Source organism: Mytilus edulis, chromosome 10 (genome assembly GCF_963676685.1).
Source record: "Mytilus edulis chromosome 10, xbMytEdul2.2, whole genome shotgun sequence".
Classification (NCBI taxonomy): Eukaryota; Metazoa; Mollusca; class Bivalvia; order Mytilida; family Mytilidae; genus Mytilus; species Mytilus edulis.
The window spans coordinates 62,938,176-62,961,466 of NC_092353.1; the positions used below are offsets into that span (position 1 = coordinate 62,938,176).

The 23,291-nt window shown below is 33.3% G+C and overlaps 1 long non-coding RNA gene across 49 annotated transcripts in view; it reads left to right on the forward strand.

Annotated features, from left to right (window-relative positions):
- Positions 1-970: 970 nt before the first annotated feature.
- The window catches only part of LOC139492226 (uncharacterized), a 45,272-nt gene continuing 22,951 nt past the window's right edge, over positions 971-23,291 (forward strand). For 43 of the 49 annotated variants that reach the window (XR_011656719.1, XR_011656740.1, XR_011656729.1 and 40 more), the window contains exons 1-4: positions 971-1,095; positions 19,351-19,411; positions 19,808-20,783; positions 22,996-23,063. This is a non-coding gene — a long non-coding RNA (uncharacterized lncRNA). The remainder of the gene's footprint in view (positions 1,096-19,350; positions 19,412-19,807; positions 20,784-22,995; positions 23,064-23,291) is intronic. The other 6 variants (XR_011656730.1, XR_011656737.1, XR_011656735.1 and 3 more) reach the window with 2 other exon arrangements.

The following is a 23,291-nucleotide window of genomic DNA, read 5'->3' on the forward strand; positions in this document are numbered from 1 at the left end:
TTATCTCTTACATTTGAACAATAAACTACAACTAAATGTATTCGTTCTTTTTGTGACAACCCTGTGATGAAATATAAAGCTCAAACAAACGCTATTAAATGTTTTATCTTTATGGAACTTCTTTCTGGCGATATTTTTGGTGTTGATGCGGAAAACATATATATATATATATATATATTCTCTCTCTTTGCTTTATAAAAAGTTCAACTATTCTTTTTTTTATCAGAAATTGCAGTATGCTAGCTAATACTAATCTAGGGAGCAATCATTTGATTTGTATTGGGGAGGGGGCTAGGCTGGAAAATGTTGTCCTAGTCTCAGTTTATCCTGACTTTTTTTTTACATTAATAACATCCTGCTTTTTTGTCCCCGCTGACTTTTTTCAAGAAAAATGCATCCACTTTTGTATAGTCAGTGGGCCCCCTTATGACAATTTCCTGACCCTTCTTCTTCTTCTTCTTCTTCTTTTGTTACAAAAAACCATCAACGTACTGATGTTTACTTTCCGGCCCGCCACTAAATAAGCCGGGTCCTTCATTATGATTTTTTTTACCTTTTTTTTTAAACATTAGCTCATTGTAACTATAATTAATTGATAGCTGTATTCCGTCTGAACATTGCTCTTTTTTGTTATCAGTATAATTTTACCCTATTCTTTATTCTGCTTCTGCTTCTGCCTGATTATTTTTTGGTGAAATTGCAGCTATTCATGTTCTTTTCTGTAATCGGTATATTTTCATCATTTTTTTTAATTTTACCAATTCTTTACTTAATTTTCCATTTTCTTAGCGTTCAGTTTACATTTTAGCGGAATCCATTTTAACAATCCATTATTCTCTTTTTTCTATAATGCTTGCCCATTTTTCTCTATCTTTTTTTTTTTTTGCCAATTAAAATGATTAATTATTCTCTATTCGGTAAACCCCCTAAGACCTTTCCTTCACGCTTCATCGAACCACGTGCATTGTGGGCTACTATTGGCGGGAATCTTCTATTGATCTAATTTTTCAACTCTTGTTGAAGGATCCATTTTGGTAATAACATGTTGCTCTGAACGGCTGTTAACACATTTGTTTTAAAAGTTTCGTCTAAAAGGTAGGTTGCATTCTTTCTTTAAATTTATAAATAATATATGGCCTAGTATATTTTGTTACGCAGTATAAATAGTCAAGTTTTAAAAGTTACACAGTATCGGAATGTAAATTTCAGTTTCGTAGAAAACTTTTTGTAATTCACTTTATAAAAACACATTTTTGAATAAAGATAAGAAGAGAAGATTTCATCTTTTAATATATATTAAATGCTATTGTATTAAGTTTCTGGTTCATCCAAAGAATTTGGATTTTCGATTCGAATTGACCGGTATGCATGTGCGAATCGATTTGAAATATTATGCCAAAGAAAAGTGTTTTTTTTTAATCTAATATGGTTAATTCGAGTTTTATCCTGTAAAACAGGAATTTTCGTAGTAGAAAGTGTCAAAGTTACCATCAGAGGTGGATCCAGCAATTTTAAAAATAGGTCCCAACCCAGGATAAACGGATTTTTTTTTGGAGGGGCAAATTAATGTCCCCATTCAAATGCATTGATTGTCCAAACAGAAGGGGGTTCCAACTCCTGAACCCTCCCCGTGGATCCGCCACTGACCATAACCATCATCCTGGATGGCCTCTTTTTGAGACAATGTCTGTTGTATTTGTTGTTGACTTGTTTTCATTCTAAATATTCAACATGCATGAACTATTTGCCACTGGATGTTAAGCAACCACCAACAATCAATAAATCATTCATTTTTGTCTTGCTTGACAGAGTCAAAAAGTGAGACATAGATATGCAGCTGTTTCTGGCGTCAGCAACGACCTCATCAACAATGTATTAGCTTGTGATTTGGTCTAGTTTATGGTGAACTACTAGTGGTAGGTCAAAGATATTTGGTATGCAGTTGTATTGGTATTGGCACATTTTATGCCATGGAGATTATTTGGCCCTGCCTCCTCAGTTATGGTCTATTTTGATATACTATATGCCGTATAGGTCAATTATATTGGTGTGTGGAATTATTGAGACGTTTATTTTACCATGAACTCTTTTTAACGGTTTATAATGCTCAGTGTTAAGTTTTTGTGTGTTGGTCTATTTTTCATGGTTAAGTTTGTCTTCTTAGATACTTTAAGCAATAATTAGTCACCTATGTTTAATGCATCTATTGATTGTTCAGTGTACATGTCTGTCTGGCAAGGTTCAACTGACCTTGACCTCATTTTCATGGTTCATTGGTCTATGTTTAGTTTACATATGTACTTAGAAACTATATGAAGTGTGTCAACTATATATTCGGTATATATATAAAATGATTGATTGTAAGGTGTACATGTATTTCTCGTTTACTTTATTTGACCTTGACTTCATTTTCTTTGATCATGTTAAGTTAATGTGATATTTGTAAGGATTTATTTATAGGACTATCAACATAAAATCAATAGTTAGTATTAAATAAGGTGAGACATTTCACCATGTTACTAATCATTTGTGTTTTGGTCTGTTTTTCACTTCCCTTAAGGGGGCTCACAGGTCTAAATAATTTTTTTTATTTAACCCTTTCACCGATTGCTGCCCAGAGAGAAGCTACTCTGAGATGATGGCTTCCCTGGCTACTATTACTCAAGTGGGAGATCTTCACAATAAATGTCAATAAAAACTTGTTTGTAGTTATTTGTGTATTTATTGCATTCACTAACACCATGTTCAGTTTTTTTTCATGTTTTGATAATTTTTTATTCATAAAATATTTAAATTTTCAAATTTTCGGCATTATCTAGGTGAAATTCTCAAAATTCTGCTCTTTGACCCCAAATCGTAATTTTTAAACCCAAAACGGCAAAATTTTGAAAATTTTTATGAGGTTGTACAAATTCCTCACACTGAACGATGTCCATTCCAAGTGTTTTGTACATAAAACGACATTTTACGTCAAAAAAGTATACTAGTTTGGCTTCAATTCTTCCATATTCTTTCAAAAAAAATGTTCCCTCATTTCAAATTCTCGTAAATTCCGTAAATTCGGTCTGATTTTGACACGGTTTTCAACAAACGGAAGCGCCATGTTTATACTTTCATCCGGGTATTCATCAAAGAAAGATAACTCATGTTTGCACTGTTTTGAGCGGGAAACATAAAAGATGTATTCTGATCCCGGTAAAACGGGACTCATCGTCAGCTGTCTGAAGCGTGAATCCCGGTAAACCGGGACTCATTGGGGAAAGGGTTAATGTAAGATTTCGCTTTATTTTTCTATAAATGAACTTTATCTTATACTTAATAGAAAAATGAAATTAAAAAATGGGGTCACCGTTCATTTACGCTCACAATCTGCCTACGAAAGAAGCATACAGTTTTGTTAATGACCTTTTTTTCTGTTGAACTAATAGGAGAAAAAGCGGTAATATCGAAGTAAAAAAAGAACTTAATTACAGAAATCGCTTAAATTTTACAATTATTTAGTTTATGTACAGCTTATTCGAAAACAACACGAAAAAATATAGGTCACCAATGAGTTAAAAAAGATACTTCAATTTTAATGCCAAAAAAAAGACATTTTTGCACCAAAGGGAGATAATTTGGAGTTTTTTTCAATGATATCTACATTTTAAAAGTCACCTGACGCCAACACAAATTGATTTTTTGGAATGATTTTTGTACCATATGATAAAGTAACAATTACTTAAGGTAATTAATAAAATTTGTAATGAAAAATAAATGTTTAATTTTTTTCTGAAAATCTATTACCTGCAAGCCTCCTTAAGGAGTATACATGTATACGTACCCTTTTTGTAGTTTGGTGTTTAAATGCTTGATAGAAAGCATTATTTTATGCAGTGCAAATAATGATTGTGTGTGCATGGCATGCATCATCATGGGGCATCATTTTTGGGATACAATTGCTTTTTTAAAAGCAATCTGTAGACTTATACCATTGAATAAACATCAAGGAAGATCTCAGTTTCTTGAGATTGTTTTGCTTTAAATGGTTTAAAAAACAAAAGGATTGAATTTAAACAACTGTCCTATAATCTCCTTCTCATAATCTTCATGTTTCGATATTTCCCTTGACTTGTATCATTGTATGCGTGTTTTTAACAACACGGAAAATCAGAATCAAGCAGTATTTATATTTAGAGTTTTTATAAATTTAGAAACACGTTGGAGGGATTTCCCCAGTTTTGATAACATGCGAGAGTTCTCTGAATTCCAATCGATTAATCTATTTCTGTCATATAAGAACTGAAAGATTGGAGTTTTCTTATGTCACTGTTATGAAACTGATCTTTGATATTGTACTTCCATAAAGAAATGGAGGTCGTTTAATTTACATTTAATATGTCCTTGCTACAAATTACAAGCCTAGGGTTGTAAGTATGTGCATGCGTATAGTTTTCTTGACTTGAATGGGTATCAGATTGAATGGTTGCTCTTGTTGCTCTGGATTCCCTACTCCATTGATTAATTTGAAACTCATGGAATCCTTTCTATGTATGTCTGCTGTTGAGGGTTATTGTTGTTGCATAATTATACCCCACGCAACGAAGTTGCGGAGGGTATAATGTTTTTGACCCGTCCGTCCGTCAGTCCGTCAGTCCGTCCGTCCGTCCGTCAGTCCGTCAGTCCGTCCGTCCGTCCGTCAGTCCGTCAGTCCTGTTTCTTGTCATTGCAACTCCTCTCAAACCACACAACAGAATTTCACGAAACCTTTTCAGATAATAAGGACATACTATGTAGTTGTGCATATCGACGGGAAATTGCGATTCAAATTTTTTTCTAGGAGTTACGCCCCTTTGAACTTATTTACTTTAATGTACTACTGCAACAGTTTGTCATCGCAACTCCTCTCAAACCACACAACAGAATTTCACGAAACCTTTTCAGATAATAAGGACATACTATGTAGTTGTGCATATCGACGGGAAATTGCGATTCAATTTTTTTTCTAGGAGTTACGCCCCTTTGAACTTATTTACTTTAATGTACTACTGCAACAGTTTGTCATCGCAACTCCTCTCAAACCACACAACAGAATTTCACGAAACTTTTCAGATAATAAGGACATACTATGTAGTTGTGCATATCGACGGAAAATTGCGATTCAATTTTTTTTCTAGGAGTTAAGCCCCTTTGAACTTATTTGCTTTAAGGTACTACTTTAAGTTTGTCATCGCAACTCCTCTGAAACAACACAACAGAATTTCATGAAACTTTGTAGATAATAAGGACATACTACGTAGATGTGCATATCAACAGGAAATTACGATTCAATTTTTTTTCTAGGAGTTATGCCCCTTTGAACTTATTTGCTTCAATGTACTTCTGCAACAGTTTGTCATCTCAACTCCTCTGAAAACACACAACAGAATTTCATGAAATTTTGTAGATAATAAGGACATACTATGTAGATGTGTATATTGACAGGAAATTATTATTCAGTATTTTTTTATTATACAATTTTTTTTTCTTATACTTATTTAATTTCTCCAATGACAATGTGGGGACGTGGGGTATGTGAGCGTGCTCACTAAGGTTCTTTAATTTTAAATCATAATTCTATGCATCATTTGAATTTAAATTAATGTAGTCTACAACATAAAGGTGTAACTAGAACACCCCTTTAGCCAAAATGGAGTCTTCCATATTATCGCTATAATTTGTCTCCCTTCTGTAAGTAGCTTTCGTCAAACTTTTAAACGACAATACGTTGAGAAAAATTAACTCATTCTGTCAATAGACATCGTATTATATTAAAACCAATCACAATTTAAACAGAGGAATGTGTACGGAAAGAAGTCATGCCCACTGACCCATAGGAAATTAAATATTGATTGAGTTAGGAATGGGGTTCCACCTAGAATTCATGTAAGAAAATAGGGGTACAAAGTGAAATACCTTCTCTCAATCTCAGTGACTGCTGTGGAAAGTAAACTTGGAATTGATAGAACAAAAATAAAACAGAATGTTCATACGACATGATTTTGAGTTATGAGGTTTCTTCTTGCCATGGTTTGAGTTGATCAAAGGACGAGTTTACCCATATTTTTATGCCCCACCTACGATAGTAGAGAGGCATTATGTTTTCTGGTCTGTGTGTCCGTCTGTGCGTCCGTCCATTCAGGTTAAAGTTTTTGGTCAAGGTAGTTTTTGATGAAGCTGAAGTCCAATCAACTTGAAACTTAGTAGACTTGTTGCTTATGATATGATCTTTCTAATTTTAAAGCCAAATTAGACTTTTAACCCCAATTTCACGGTCCACTGAACAAAGAAAATGAAAGTGGGAGTTTCAGGTTAAAGTTTTTGGTCAAGGTAGTTATTGGTGAAGCTGAAGTCCAATCATATTATTATTGGCAACACTATCTTCACTTTTAACATGTGTTCAGTTTATTTTTCACTTTACGAAGGAAAACAAAATGACTTACAAAATATAGGATCAGCACTAAAAAATAGGGTAGGTCCAGTAACCATGCATATAAACCAGATATATATATTTTTTTTGCCTTCAGTGTACTGGTGTATGAATTTCTGAAATTATACCAAAAGTTTTTTGGCTCAAACCATTTATCAAAAAAGGGAAAAAACGAGGGTTTTTGTCAAGCCTGTCAATTTTGTTGCAGAAAGCTTGACACATGTATATGGATAGTGATTAAGCAGCAGCAGCAGTGCCATTAGTTAACTTCTTGAAAGCTTTACGTTTTAGAAGGTGGAAGACCTGGATGCTTCATACTTTGTATATAGATCAGGGGTGTGGAAATGCTATGCCCGACTCGCCCGACTCGTACATTTTAACACCCGGACAAGTAATTATTTTTGTCTTGGTTGCCTGTGGACAAGTAAAATAATATGCATGACAAACTTCAAATTCAGCAAAAATATAGGATTAATTTCAAAACGTATAAATATGTTTAATTTATGTAAAAGAAACCAATAATCAGCGAGTAAAAACATCAATGTTCATGACGATAAATATTACATAACTCCGGAAATAGCTCGATTACCAAAATGAGTAAAAATAAGTATGCAAACCCGAGTCGCGTAATATTGTTTTATCCACTAATCACCGGAAAGGTCAATTCTTAAAGATTTTGAATCGAGATTCAGATTGATGAATACTTTTAAAATAAAACATCGGGCAAGCAAGACAAAAAGAATGACGAATCAAGTCGAAAGCATGAAATGCAATCAAATATGGTCAAGGTGTAAAAAAAAATACGGAAGCGAGAATATCAGACATCGTGAATATCAGATTATCCCTTGTAAAGAAATTCAGTTAATAAGTTTTGTTTTTGTCTTATTTAGGCCAGGATTTTTTAATTTGTTGGTTTACGGATCCGCCGACCTGATTTTTCCGATTTCCAAAATAAAAATAAAATTGACTTTTCATGCTTTTTTATTCCCGCCGACCCTAACAAATGCATTATTCCTGAAAAATAACTAAATATTTTTTTTTATGAAATGAAATGCATTAATCACTATTAAAATTGATAACACTTTCTGTTGTGAAAAAATAAAACTTCCAGTTTACGTTTTTAAAAATAGACAAATCAATTATAACTGACCTTGAAATGTCGTTTGCGCAAATAATATTGCGGAACGAAACTTGTGTTTAAAACCAATTGCACAATAAGTTCGTTTCCCTTATTTGTCATCAGTCCGTAAGATGCATCATCTCATAGAAATAGACTTGTCCAAATGTGGACAGGGTAAAGGCATCAAGTTGAAGTACTGAATATTAACAAATCATTTGGAATTTTCTTGTTTCATAGATAATAATAAAAAAATCGTCCATTTGAATAAAAAACGGGAATGCGAGACAACAGATTAACCCGATAATCTCGTTTTCCAGTGGACGAGTCTATTAGGTTTTTGACACGTGTGTTGAAACTTATTTTCGTACGATGTTTTTACATTTTTTTCTTTATCAGTTTTTGTGCTTGAAGATCATTATTCACCAAGTTTTCTGGAATTGATAAAGAGCTACGCGAATTTATTTTTCTTGTTTCTGAAATGACGATTTAATTTCGTCTTTGTCCGTGCACCCCCCTTTTTTTACTGTAAATTATTAGACAATGTCATGCGATGTTTATAACAGTTGAGCAATATTATTTCATCAAACTAAAATTGAAGAATTGATGATAAAATAGCACAACAAACATATTGTTAGAAAGGTGAAATATACATACCTGCCAACTTTTGAAAATGGCCATGGGGGTTTTTGTGCTCGGCACCATTTTTGAGGGTAGAATTTTTCGCGGCATTTTTTCGTGTGATGATTTGGCTCCTAAAAGTGTCTGACATACTTCTTTTTTGGGGGTGATAGTTGAAGATGCTATTATAACCTATCTTTCTTTAAATTGTTTGATTGTTGTATTCTTTTTGTTGAGATAAACACCAGTAAGATGACTTTATGTTTGTCTGATACATTGTCAAGAAATAAAAAAAAAGTAATAATTTTAATAATTTAATAACAAAAAAACCAACAATATATGAGGGTCTGGAAATGGGGGGGGGGGGGGGGGGGGGGCCTGTTGTTCTGTAAACATTTAATTTTCACCCCTTTTTTCTCTAATCTTCAAAAAATTAACCTCTTTTTTTTCTAATCTTCAAAAAATTTGACCACGCATTTCTCCAATTTTCATTTTTTTTTTGCCCTTTATTCCCTTATCTTCATTTTTTAAGGGCATTATATTCTTTAATCATTTAACCCCATCCAAACCCTCATATATTATATAGATCAATATCACAAGCAGTACTAGAATGTTTGGAGACATCATTAAGGCCACCGTGGTCAACTTTCAAGTCTCTGTTGCAAACTTTACAAAAGGCATGTGAAAATCCTAACGTTGATTTAGACAACCAGCCCCTGTACTTGACATCATTCTCCCATTTCTCTAAGTATTTGCACGAAGCAACACGCTTTTTTTTCTTTGGCGGTGACAGAACTATTTTGCAAGTGATAACTCGCCCATCATGATTCCAATTTTTATAAATTTAACACCCAAGCTAAAAAAAAAAAAACAACTCAAAATTTCGATTCTTTGATTGTTTACTATGCTGACATTAATCAACTGGTGAATGCGTGATCACTAAATTTTGATTGGATGAAATTTGTCAGACACGATTTGTCTCCCTTGGGAAAACTTTCAAAAGTTCAAAATCGGGAACAAAAATATTTTTCGTGTAAATTTTACTAAAATCGTGTTTTTTGGCTATTTTCACGATCACGATCGTGTAATCGGGACAGAGGGTCAAAATCGTGTAGTACACGCCTAAATCGTGAAAGTTGGCAGGTATGAATATATATTGATTTTGCATATTTTTCTGTCTTCAAAGATGATTTTTTTTCTTTTTTTTTCCCCGACCGACCGACCCGACTTTTTCATGGGGAAAATCCGTAAACCATCAAATTAAAAAACCGTGGCCTTATAGTCTAATCAAAGGCAACCTTAATAATAATAATGTGTTGTCTAAGTGGTAAATAGAAGTGTTTAACTACCAAGAAAATACCAAGTGTGTCAGTTGATAGAAATAATTAGTTAATCTATTATTTAGTCTCACTGTCCTCTAAATTTAGTATATTATTTAGTGTACCTGGCTACAATTTTTATTAAAAAAACAATGCTGAAAACTTTACATGTCATTTCATTTAGTTGGTTTGCTTTTGAGTTTCTGTCCAATTGATGTTATAAACCCATTTCCAACATTCCTAAATTTTTACACTTTTATATAAACCAATTGATTACACTGATTTGTTTGGGATGCAAAACAGTGCTATTAGCTAACAATAAAATACTACAATATTTATTGGGACCATCAGGGCAAGTAACTTTTTTTCCCGGACAAGTAAAATTTACAGTTTTACTTGCCCAGGGACTAGTGCTCACAACAAATATTTCCTCACCCCTGTAGATGCCTCATGTTACGAAGTTTCTGTCAGTCACATGTCCAATGTCCTTGACCTCATTTTCATGATTCAGTGACTACTTGAAATAAAAAAAATTTAAGATTTCTTGTAATGTTAAATTCTAGCGCTCTCTTTAAAATTATAAGTAATACTAGGATAACTATATTTGGTATGTGCATTCCTTGCAAGGTCCTCTTGCCATCAGACAGTTTTCACTTGATCTTGACCTCATTATATGGATCATTGCATAAGGTTAAGTTTTGGAGGTCAAGTCCATATCTCAGATACTACAAGCAATAGGTCTAGTAATTAAAGTAAATTTGGTGTATTGAATGATTGCAAGGTGTACATGTCCAATCTGGTGGGCGTCATCTGACCTTGACCTTATTTTCATCGTTCAGTGGTCAAAGTTAAGTTTTGTTATTTGGTCTGTTTTTCTTATACTGTATGCAAAAGGTCTACTTTATTTGGTGTATGGAATGATTGTAAGGTGAACATGTCTAGCTGGCAGGTGTCATCTGACTTTGACCTAATTTTCATGTTTCAGTGATTAAAATTAAGTTTTTGGGTTTTGGTCTTTTTATGCCCTATTTATCATGTTTATTGGCATTATGTTTTCTGGTCTGTGAATCCGTCCAACTGTAAATGTGTCTGTTCATCCCACTTTAAATGCCAAATTAGAGGTTTCTGTGTGTGTGTGTGTTACATTTTAATGTGTCGTTGTTCTCCTCTTTTTTTGTCCATGGATTTGTGAGTTTTGAACAGCTGTTGCCTTTATTTATCTCATTTCCACAGTCTACTGAACATAGAAAATTATAGAGGGATGGGGCATCCATGTACTATGGACACATTCTTGTTTAATACCATGCAATAGGTCAACAATATTTGGTGTATAGAGAACATGTACTTTATAATCTATATATTTATGTCAGTCGCGCAGCTTTTATTTGACCTTGACCTCATTTTCATGGTTCATTGCTCAGTGCATACATGTGATTATTCCGGCGGGAGCTAAAATCGCCGGCTTTTCAGACCCTCTTCCGTCCCTCCCGTTAAAAAGTGAAATCTTCCGCTTTTTGAACATGTCAATCTTGAAAAAATTTCAGTAGACATTTCTGATACGGACAGGGAAAAAGTTCCAAGAATCTCAAAATTTATATGGGAAAAGTCCAAGAAAAACGGAAGTTTCCTGTAATGAAATTGGTGTCAAAAAGGTAAATAGGAAAATAGCCTCGAGTAATAAATGAAGGTGTTAAGGATTAGACTGTATATACAACAATAAAAGAACAATCACTTATAAACATCGATTTTGATGCTGTTGAAAACAGGGAACAGACTTAGTTTATACTGAACCTTAAAGACAATAAAATCAACTCAAATATGATATGTATGGCTTAATTGTTTTCTATCAAAGCCAATAGAATACCTTTACATATTTAATTAAAGTGTAAAATTAAAATTGAGAATGGAAATGGGGAATGTGTCAAAGAGACAACAACCCGACCAAATAAAAAAACAACAGCAGAGGGTCACCAACAGGTCTTCAATGTAGCGAGAAAATTTCCGCACCCGGAGGCGTCCTTCAGCTGGCCCCTAACAAATATATACTAGTCCAGTGATAATGAACGCCATACTAATTTCCAAATTGTACACAAGAAACTAAAATTAAAATAATAGTTTTCTTGCTCAATGTTAAGCTAAACATTGTATGTGACAGCTGTAATAAAGGAAAATTAAGACCAGTGATCTGGAAGGATTTTTAGCTCACCTGGCCCGAAGGGCCAAGTAAGCTTTTCCCATCACTTTGCGTCCGGCGTCGTTGTTAACTTTTACAAAAATCTTCTCTTCTGAAACTGCTGGGCCAAATTAAACCAAACTTGTCCACACTCATCATTGGGGTATCTAGTTAAAAAAATGTGTCCGGTGACCCAGCCAACCAACCAAGATGGCCGCCATGGCAATTTCCCCTACGAAACTGCTTCTAAACACACATATGTTTGCAATTTTAAATGTTTCCTATAGACATTCAAGTTTGTTTACTTTATATACTAGGAAAATCTTTTTTTTTTTCTGAATTGGAGAACCATTTTTTATCGATAAAGATTAGACAGTACTTCACATATGAAGGTACAACTCGTGTTACGTAGTGGACATTTTGATGCGTTTCGTAGGTGACAAATCCGTTTCGTAGTGGACAAAAAGTTTCGTAGTTGACATCAACCCTATTCTATGTTAATAAAAACATAATAAAAATTACATGAATCTAACCCTTGGTATTTGCTTTGCACGAATATAATTGAAAAAAGAGTAAAAAAAGACTACATGGTAGTGGTAGTGTTCCCTACGAAACATTTTTCTCCCATACTTGTTTCGTAGGTGACCGTTTCGTAGGGGACATATTCACATGTTTTATTTTTTTCCCACAATCCCTTTGTTGCAAAAGTAACAAGACTGATTGTATTCATCAAAGCATGTATTACGTTATTATTTCAATTATACGTTCAGGTATTTCACATCCAATTTTTTATGGTAATATTCTTTATAAAGCACAAAGGTGTCAGTATTCACCTCAGAAACTTACAAAACCTTTGAATAGACTTATTAAGAAGGGATATAATTACGATTCTGTTGTCAAGTCATTAAAGATTGCATATTTTGGCGTTAATATTGAGTCACTGATAAGGTCTTTGCATCGGAACTAAACACATTTATTCTAAAAACAGTTGTTGGCATGACACGGGTTATGTTCTTCTCATATATGTTATGATGGTATGATACTAAACCCCTAACGGGAAGGATTGTGCCTGATGTTCATATGATGAAATCATAATCTTTCAGTCAGTTTAATTGAAGTCTGGAGCTGGCATGTCAGTTAACTGCTAGTAGTCTGTTGTTATTTATGTATTATTGTCATTTTGTTTATTTTCTTTGGTTACATCTTCTGACATCAGACTCGGATTTCTCTTGAACTGAATTTTAATGTGCGTATTGTTATGCGTTTACTTTACTACATTGGTTAGAGGTATAGGGGGAGGGTTGAGATCTCACAAACATGTTTAACCCCGCCGCATTTTTGCGCCTGTCCCAAGTCAGGAGCCTCTGGCCTTTGTTAGTCTTGTATTATTTTAATTTTAGTTTCTTGTGTACAATTTGGAAATTAGTATGGCGTTCATTATCACTGGACTAGTATATATTTGTTTAGGGGCCAGCTGAAGGACGCCTCCGGGTGCGGGAATTTCTCGCTACATTGAAGACCTGTTGGTGACCCTCTGCTGTTGTTTTTTATTTGGTCGGGTTGTTGTCTCTTTGACACATTCCCCATTTCCATTCTCAATTTTATTAAGCTGTACACTGATATTTTTTTCATAATTTTAAAACCAGATACTGATGGAGATTTGACCGGTTTCGTAGTGGACATTTACAAAAATACGGTATGACTCTGATCCATTTGATGTGCTCAATTTTTTATACCAACAATTTAATTGCCGTTATAAAAGCATCACTTCTTTTGTTAGACCCTAATGTTTATCTCTCTTGCAAACAAAAATGACATTGATTTTATAAAACGGTTTATTAGCAAATTTTAATGACTTCATTTCGTAGTGGACATTTTGTTAGGGACACACCTTCTGAAATTAAAATTCCTATGTTAAAAGCTGTTTATTATAATATGTTGGCTCTAAACATACTTTTGAATTATTAAAGAACTTATATTAAGTAAAAATAACCAAGCTGCTGTTGAATTATTTAACCACTGAAATTGGTTCCATAAAGTCAGGCTCCACAGATTCTGTACCCGATTTGTTTGAGACAGAATGGTTATCCTGTCAGTTATGAATATCCGCTGCATCATCATCTGCCCTGAAATTTTCAGATGAATCTGACATTCCGTTGTTGGGTTGCTGGCCCTGAAATGGTAATTTTAAGGAAATTTTGCTGTTTTTGGTTATTATCTTGAATATTATTATAGATAGAGATAAACTGTAAACCGCAATAATGTTCAGCAAAGAAAGATCTACAAATAAGTCAACATGACCAAAATGGTCAGTTGACCACTTTAGGAGTTATTGCCCTTTATAGTCAATTTTTAACCATTTTTCGTAAATCTTAGCAATCTTTTAGAAAAATCTTCTCCTCTGCAACTACTGGGCCAAATTTAACCAAACTTGGTCATAATCATTATTGGGGTATCTAGTTTAAAAAATGTGTCCGGTGACCCGGCCAACCAACCAAGATGGCCGCCATGGCTAAAAATAGAACATAGGGGTAAAATGCAGTTTTTGGCTTGTAACTCAAAAACCAAAGCATTTAGAGCAAATCTGACGGGAAGTAAAATTGTTGATCAGGTCACGATCTATCTGCCCTGGAATTTTCAGATGAATCAGATAATAGGTTGTTGGGTTGCTGCCCCTGAAATGATAATTTTAAGGAAATTTTGCTGTTTTTGGTTATTATCTTGAATATTATTATAGATAGAGATAAACTGTAAACAGCAATGATGTTCAGCAAAGTAAGATCTACAAATAAGTCAACATGACCAAAATGGTTACTTGACCACTTTAGGAGTAATGGCCCTTTATAGTCAATTTTTAACCATTTTTCGTAAATCTTAGTAATCTTTTAGAAAAATCTTCTCCTCTGAAACTACTGTGCCAAATTTAACCAAACTTAGCCATAATCATCATTGGGGTATCTAGTTAAAAAAATGTGTCCGGTAACTGGGCCAGCAAACCAAGATGGCCGCCATGGCTAAAAATAGAACATGGGGGGTAAAATGCAGTTTTTGGCTACCAAAGCATTAAGAGCAAATCTGACAGGAAGTAAAATTGTTGATCAGGTCACTATCTTTCTGCCCTGGAATTTTCAGATGTATCGGATAATCGGTTGTTAGGTTGCTGCCCCTGAATTGGTAATTTTGAGGAAATTTTGCTGTTTTTATACACCCATCAAAATTTTGACGGGACGTATTATGGTATACAAATGTCCGTGTCCGTCCGTCTGTCCGTTCGTACGTCTGTCTGTCCGGCGTAAACATGTCGCACCGTAACTTGAGAACGACTTATCCAAATTTCATGAAACTTAATATAGTTGTTTCTTATGATGGTCAAATGATCTGTATACTTTTTGGTGAAAATAAGATTTAAACTTTTTGAGTTACGGCACTTTGTAACTAAAACAGGGGTGTGGTTTTTTCACATGTCGCACCGTATCTCAAAAACGTTTCTTGATTATTGCTTAAAACTTTACACATTTCTTAGTTATATTAATCTTAATATCTGTATACTTTTTGGTGATGATTCAAAATTTCATTTTTGAGTTTTTGAGTATTTTGTAAAAAAGGGGGAGGGTTTTTTTACATGTCGCGCTGTATCTCAAAAACGATTTATGATTATTGCTTAAAACTTTACACACTTCTTTGTTATATTAATCTAAAGATCTGTATACTTTTTGGTGATGATTCAAAATTTCATTTTTGAGTTATTGAGTATTTTGTAAAAAAGGGGAGGGGTTTTTTACATGTCGTGCCGTATCTCAAAAACGATTTATGATTATTGCTTAAAACTTTACACACTTCTTTGTTATATTAATCTTGAGATCTGTATACTTTTTGGTGATGACCCAAAATTTTATTTTTGAGTTATTGAGTATTTTGTAAAAAAGGGGAGGTTTTTTTTTACATGTCGCGCCGTATCTCAAAAACAATTTATGATTATTGCTTGAAACTGTACACACTTCTTTGTTATACTAATTTAAAGATCTGTATACTTTTTGGTTTGATTCAAAATTTTATTTTAGTGATATTTGTAAAAAAAATACAGAGTGGTGGGGAGGGGGGGGGGGTTCACATGTCCCGCCATGTCTCAAAAACAATAAATGGTTATTGCTTAAAACTTCCTCAGAAACTATTTATGATTATTGCATAAATCTTCCACACAAGACGCTCATGCACTCATGGCGCAGCTGTTTATTTTGTTATTATCTTGAATATTATTATAGATAGAGATAAACTGTAAACAGCAATAATGTACAGCAAAGTAAGAACTAAAAATAAGTCAGTATGACCAAAATAGTCAATTGACCCCCTAAGGAGTTATTGCCCTTCATAGTCAATTTTTAACAATTTTTGTAAAATTTGAAGATTTTCAATAACATTTTCCACAGAAAGTACTGTTATAGATAGAGAATATTGTAAGCAGCAAGAATGTTTAGTAAAGTAAGATCTACAAACACATTTCCATCACCAAAACACAATTTTGTCATGAATCCATCTGTGTCCATTGTTTAATATTCACAGACCAAGGTGAGCGACACAGGCTCTTTAGAGCCTCTAGTTTTATTTTGACATGAAGATTTGTGAACTAAAATATTTTGAGTTCTGTATAAAATATATCCTGTTTCTATTTTCTTTTATATATATCTTTTATTTTTCAATTTTAGTGTTGCTATGATAGCTGTCACATGTTTGGTTCTTTTCATTTGTTATTAACTGTATTTGATTGACAAACCCGGAATTATATATACTTGTCCGTTTCCGGATTTGATCTGGTTTTAGTATTTTCCCACACTTCCAGCCATTGTTTGTCAAATGTTGTTTGTCATTCAATATGTTTCAACTTGAATTTACACATTACTTGTTGACGATTTTTGACATAAAGCTAGCTGTTGAATAAAACAAACATCTCTGTCCTGAATAATAAAGATGAAAATAAATTTTGTGATCATTTTACTCCCAAAATTGGGAAAAATGTAGGGTTTTTGCCGTTGGGAATGGGTCCGAAAACCGGACCCTGTGGAATGCTAGAAAAATCCGTCTTCTCCTCTGAAACCTCTGGGCCAAATACCTTCAAAATTTTACTTAATGTTCCTTACCGTATCTATAGTGTGTGATAACATTGTGTGAGGGAATTCAACGTTTGATGTACCACTGTTCACTCCAGTGCAATTTATGACAATACCACTGCATCAATCAGAATTATTTTTTTTGCAGTGTTTTAAGAAATGATTTTGCTTTGTTGTCGCGTATTATTTGTGAAACATTCAATGTTTTAAAAAGGCGAATTTTCTTTATAAAGTCAATGATTATGTTGACTTTTGAAGGCCAAACTTTCTACAGCCTTAAATACGCTAATGAAAGATCCAAAAACTATACCAATACATAACGACATGATTATGAAATTATAACAAATCTATTGGTTAACAAATTTTTACTCGTTATTGCAAAATAATGAACTTAATATATCTGACATTTTCTCCCTACCCAGTTTACCCCTATACATTTTTATGATGTGGACTGGTCATTGTTATTGAATCGTAGGCAATTTGATTGGATTAAGTTGTTATTAGTTTACCTTCAAACTTGTTTATGCTTTTCATACATAACTATTGATTAATTAGAACGTGCATGAATGTGACCGGTAACTAAAATGACCTTCAAACTGGACACTGGACGAGTCAATATTATGTTTTATCAATGAAAGTTAAGGTATGAAAGGTAAGAATTGTGAAGAGTAAAGAGAAAGTTTACAAATAATACGTTTTGTTCCATTAAACAAGTCATTTTCGTAAGAGAAATACCGAAATATATTTTACGCACGACTACGGCAGGTAAAATTATTATTTATCATAATAAAAAAAAGCATTTTTCAGTCTCATTGGAATATGTTGATTACAATTAATCCCAAACTTAAGAAGTAAGTAACTAAAGTCAAAATATGTCCGATCTGCCTATTTCTGCACATCAAAAGTCAATACGATCGTTTTAAAGTCAATTTCGTCTACCTCACAAAATCTTGTTAGGCACTATAGTATATAAATTGTATCTGAAATATTGATCCATCACCAAACATGGCCGCCATGGCTTAAAATAAAACACGGGTCAAATGCAGTTTTTCTCTTAAATATCAAAATTAAACTGTTGAGAGCATCTGACATGGGGTAAAATTGTTCAATTGGTCAAGATCTATCGGACCGGAAATTTTCGGAAGAATCGAACAACTCATTTTTGGGTTGCTGCCACTGAAGTTATAAGGAAATTATGCAGTTTTTTTGTTATAATCTTGAATATTATTATAGATAGATATAACCTGTAAACAGCAACAATGTTCAGCAAAGTAAGGTCTACAAAAAAGAAAATATGACAAAAATTGTCAATTGACCCCTAAGGAGTTATTACCCTTTAAAGACAATTTTTCACAATTTGTTCATCAATTTTGCTAACATTTAAAAATTGATGAAAAACAAGTGAGGGATTCAGGCTCTTGAGAGCCTCTTGTTTTTATAGATTAGACTGTTGCATTGGTTTTCCCTTTTGAAAGATTTTAGCTTCTTGTTAGGTGTGAGCCAGAGCACATTGTATTTAATGTTTTTTTTTTACAAATTACGACTTGGATTGAGAGATGTCTCATTTTAAAGATTCTGGACTTATGTTTAACTGTATGGATCTCTCTGACATTGTACCACAAGGTTCCATATAGTTAAGGGAAGGCTAAGTGTCTGGTTGGGGTTAATATTCCTGATCATTTAGGAATAAAGGGCCATGCAAACAAGGGCCAAAAAGAAGCATTTTCTAGTTTACAGACAATAATTTGTGTTTAAGTGTATGGATCTCTCTGAAATTATACTACAAGGTTTCTTACTTAAAAGGAAAGGCTGGAATAGAGTTTTGAAGTTCTTGCTACAAGGGTGGTAACTGTTTCAATAAATGAGGGGCAAAAAAGGGGGAAACAAGGGTTTTTCTGGTTAAATGACAATTTAGACAATTTAAAAGCAGTGTCAAGGAGGTAATCTAATTCCAATTGAAATTTAAAGAATACTGTTATATATATGTTTGATTACTTGATTACCTCCCTTACGATGCTTGAAAATTATGTTTAAGTGATATTCTCTTGAGATGTGTAGCTGTAAATTTACTTTTATAATTAAGTTTCTGTTAATATTAATTTTAACCATGACTGTAAGGCCAAAGAAAATATATATTCAGACTTCTCTTGAATTGAGTTTTAATGTGCGTATTGTTATGTGTTTACTTTTCTACATTGGCTTGATGTATAGGAGGAGGGTTGAGATCTCATATACATGTTTAACCCTGCCACATTTTTGCGCCTGTCCCAAGTCAGGAGCCTCTGGCCTTTGTTAGTCTTGTATTATTTTAATTTTAGTTTCTTGTGTATAATTTGGAGTTTAGTATGGCGTTCATTATCACTGAACTAGTATATATATTTGTTTAGTGGCCAGCTGAAGGACGCCTCCGGGTGCGGGAATATCTCGCTGCATTGAAGACCTGTTGGTCAAACCTTTTGATGTTGTCTTCTCTATGGTCGGGTTGTTGTCTCTTTGGCACATTCTCCATTTCCATTCTCAATTTTATTTTCCAATATTTATATATATGCAAATTTGATATTTTACAGAAATCTAATAACTAGAGCAGAAAATTTGAACAACCTAAGGTTTAGAGAAAGCAATGTAAAGGTAATGTATAACAAAAAAGTGTGGTAATTAAGAATATTAGTATTAACATATATATATATACATGATGATTAGTTTTTTGTTGCATCATTCATATCACAAGATACTTAAATATAAGTATTAACTGAAGAAAAATCCTTCAGTATTTCAATTCCTTAATCACCATGAAATGAAAAAAGTTATTGAAAAGTGACTGGTAGTTGTTTTCATGAAGTATGCCAAGGGAGATAACTAATCACATTCAGAGGAGGTCCATTTTAAAGCATTAAACTAGTTACGATTTTTTTTAATTATATTTATTTCGGTATTTAAGATATGTATTTAAATGAGCTAATTTATGTGTATGCCTTCTCTTAATCTTGTTTCTTGGAATATAATTTTGATTAACATTTTTTTCAGCATTTCTTTAAAATGATAACATAACTTAAAGAAATCAAAAACTTTTCCAATATAACATTAGCCATAGTCGTGCTTACATCAATTACAGATAACTTTTCATTTTTCCAAAAACTGGTTATGATGTTGGATGCCATTTCTTTTAACAATAAGTTGTAACCGCATGAATCCCTATAAGCACACTAAACTTCTAAGTGTATTCTAAGTCATACACCATATATATTACAAATTTGTGAAGAAAATTTTGATTAAAAATAATTTTACTCATCTGTTCTCTGTAGATCCTATGTATTGCACAAACACTGCAACTGGACTGAAGACAAACACTGCACCTTGACTGAAGACAAACACTGCACCTGGACTGAAGACAAACACTGCACCTGGACTGAAGACAAACAGTGCACTTGGACTGAAGACAAACAGTGCACTTGGACTGAAGACAAACACTGCACCTGGACTGAAGACAAACACTGCACTTGGACTGAAGACAAACACTGCACCTAGACTAAAGACTTTAGACATAATATCCAAGTTAAATGGGACTAGTGACCACTGGAACTAGCTCCTTCAAAAAACATAGTCATTATTGACCTCTATATTGATGTGTTATGATGAAATCATGTTTTTGATAGTTGCATTGATAAATTTTCATGCATTAAAACATTGGATTGACTTTGACCCAAGACTTATTATAGTTTCTCCAGAGTATAAATGAGTTTGTCAATTTTAAGTGTTTAGAAAATTTAATTTTAATATTTACCAATTTGTGAAATTTGATAGCAAGGCTAATGGCTGGTGCACCAAAATAGATTTTCATAATTGGCTGTATTTTCACTGGTAAAAAATTCTGAAAAATTGTAACAGCAAATAGCTTCTCTTTAAAGCTGATATAATTAAGAGCTTTTGTTAAATTTCTTTAATTTATGTTGCCCTCCTTGACGGAAGAAGACACATTCATGGCAGATAGCAAAGTCATAATGTAAGTATTTCCTTAAAAACTATGTTCATGTTTGTAAACAAAATAGATCATTTTTGTCGATCCTGCAACTTTTGTAGCAGAAAATTTGACAGGGATATTGATCTGGTGGCGGTGTTAGCTTTATATATTAGAAGGTGGAAGACCTGTATGCTTCATACTTTGTATATAGATGCATCATGTTGCGAAGTTTCCATTGGTCACATTGTCTTATGTCCTTGACCTCATTTTCATGGTTCAGCGACTACCTTAAAAAAAAGATTTTTTATGCCCCACCTACGATAGTAGAGGGGCATTATGTTTTCTGGTCTGTGGCTCCGTTCGTCCGTCCATCCGTCTGTGCTTCCGTTCGTCCATCCGTTCAGGTTAAAGTTTTTGGTCAAGGTAGTTTTTGATGAAGCTGAAGTCCAATCAACTTGAAACTTAGTAAACTTGTTGCTTATGATATGATCTTTTTAATTTTAAAGCCAAATTAGACTTTTTACCCCAATTTCACGGTCCACTAAACATAGAAAATGAAAGTGGGAGTTTCAGGTTAAAGTTTTTGGTCAAGGTAGTTTTTGATAAAATTGAAGTCCAATCAACTTGAAACTTAGTACATATGTTCCCTATAGTATAATCTTTCTAATTTTAATGCCAAATTAGATTATTACCCAGTTTCACGGTCCATGGAACATGGTAAAGGATAGTGCGAGTGGGGCATCCGTGTACTTTGGACACATTCTTGTTTAATGATAAAAACTTGTACCTTTAAGAAAATTTCAGAGATTTAAAAGTAAGTTTTGTTTTTTCAGTTGAATCAATTTCTTCTATTGTCTTAATTACAAATATGGAGAATTGGTTAAAATGCTTATGATACAGCTATTATGACCGCTCCTTTTTAAATGACTGCCAAAATTTAAAAAAAATTGGTTGTATATTGATATCACTTCGTTTTCAGCGTTGTCCAAAGACAGATGGTTTCTGCATAATAACTTATGAATAAGTAAATAGAAATCAATAGAATTTTAACATAAGGTTTATAACCAGTAAAGGAATTGATTTTGGGAGTTTTTGTCTCAATAGTTTAGAAACAAGGGGCCCAAAAGGGGTCAAAATAGGTATTTTTCTAGTTTCGAGACAATAATTTGTGTAAGTGTATAGATCTTTTTGAAATTGTGCCACAAGGTTCTATTTTAGAAAGGAAGGTTTGAATTGATTTAGGTGGTTATGGCCCAAACTGCTTAGAATTGGGGGCCAAAAAGGGGTGAAAACAATACTTTTCTAATACTTTGTATAAATTGCAGGTAACACACCAGGATGAGTCGCATAGTTAGTATTTGGTCATTAGAATTAGGTCTTTCCACTTTTCGTGGAAAGACCTTTTGTTTTTCTTCTGATTATTTTTTTTCTTCTGCCGTCTGAGATGCTTTTTTGTCTTGCAACATATTGAATGGATTTTTTGGCCAATGATGTTGTACAGTAATAGGGTATCAAAACTCACCCTGTGTGACCGAACACTTATTCTTATAGGAGTTATCTCCCCGCGTTCCCTTTTTCTTGTTATCGCTATATCTCTAAAACCGTAAAAGATTTTAGCAAACTGTTTTCACCAAATTGTTCGTCTACTCTTGAGAATAATTTGGTTTATTTTGACTTGAGTGATCAGAAGACATCTTTGAAAATTTAATATAGGCGATTTGTTGGATAAATTCATACGTCTACAGTCTTTTGATATGAAGTTTTTGGTCCATTTGAAGAAAATCCAAGTCAAGGTCAAAGGTCAAGGTCATGTTTTAAATTTAAATTTTGCTTGTTATCATTATTCCACAGAAACTGTGACAGTAAATGATATATGTTTGCCAAATAACTGTTTACAATAAGGCGCAACTTCAACCTATTTCAGTCAAAGTGTTTTGGTTAACCCTTATAGGAGTTTTCTCCCCTTATGTATTTCAAATCAGTATTTCTCCACAACCATACAAGTGATTGACCTTCCGTTTTGAGTTCACTGACCTATGACCTTGAAATTGAGATCAAGATCGAAGGTCAACGTCATGTTATGAATTTTGAATTTTGCTTGTTACCGTTATTCAAAAGAAACTGTTACAGTTAATGATATGATTTGTTTGCCAAATTACTGTTACAAAAAGGCGCAACTTCAACCTATTTCAATAGCCAAAAAATATTCCCCATTTTAAAGCTGATACTAATTTATAATTTCCTTTTGTTACAGATACCCATATATGTTCCACTCCAACGAAAGGGATTTCATGGAAGATAACGCACCAGGATGAGTCACATGTTAGTATTTGCTCATTAAAATTGTACTTGAAACTATGTTTTACTGTAACAATAGCTTAGAATTTTATGACAAATTTGGTCTTAAATCAATTTCTTTTATTAAAATTTCGATTCAAATGCGGCATTTTTTAATTAGAATTGATAGTAATTGTTAATTTAGTGTCGCTGATTTAAAATTTGACATAAAACACACCTCAGGCAAAGTTGGCTTTAGATGAATTTGTCTAT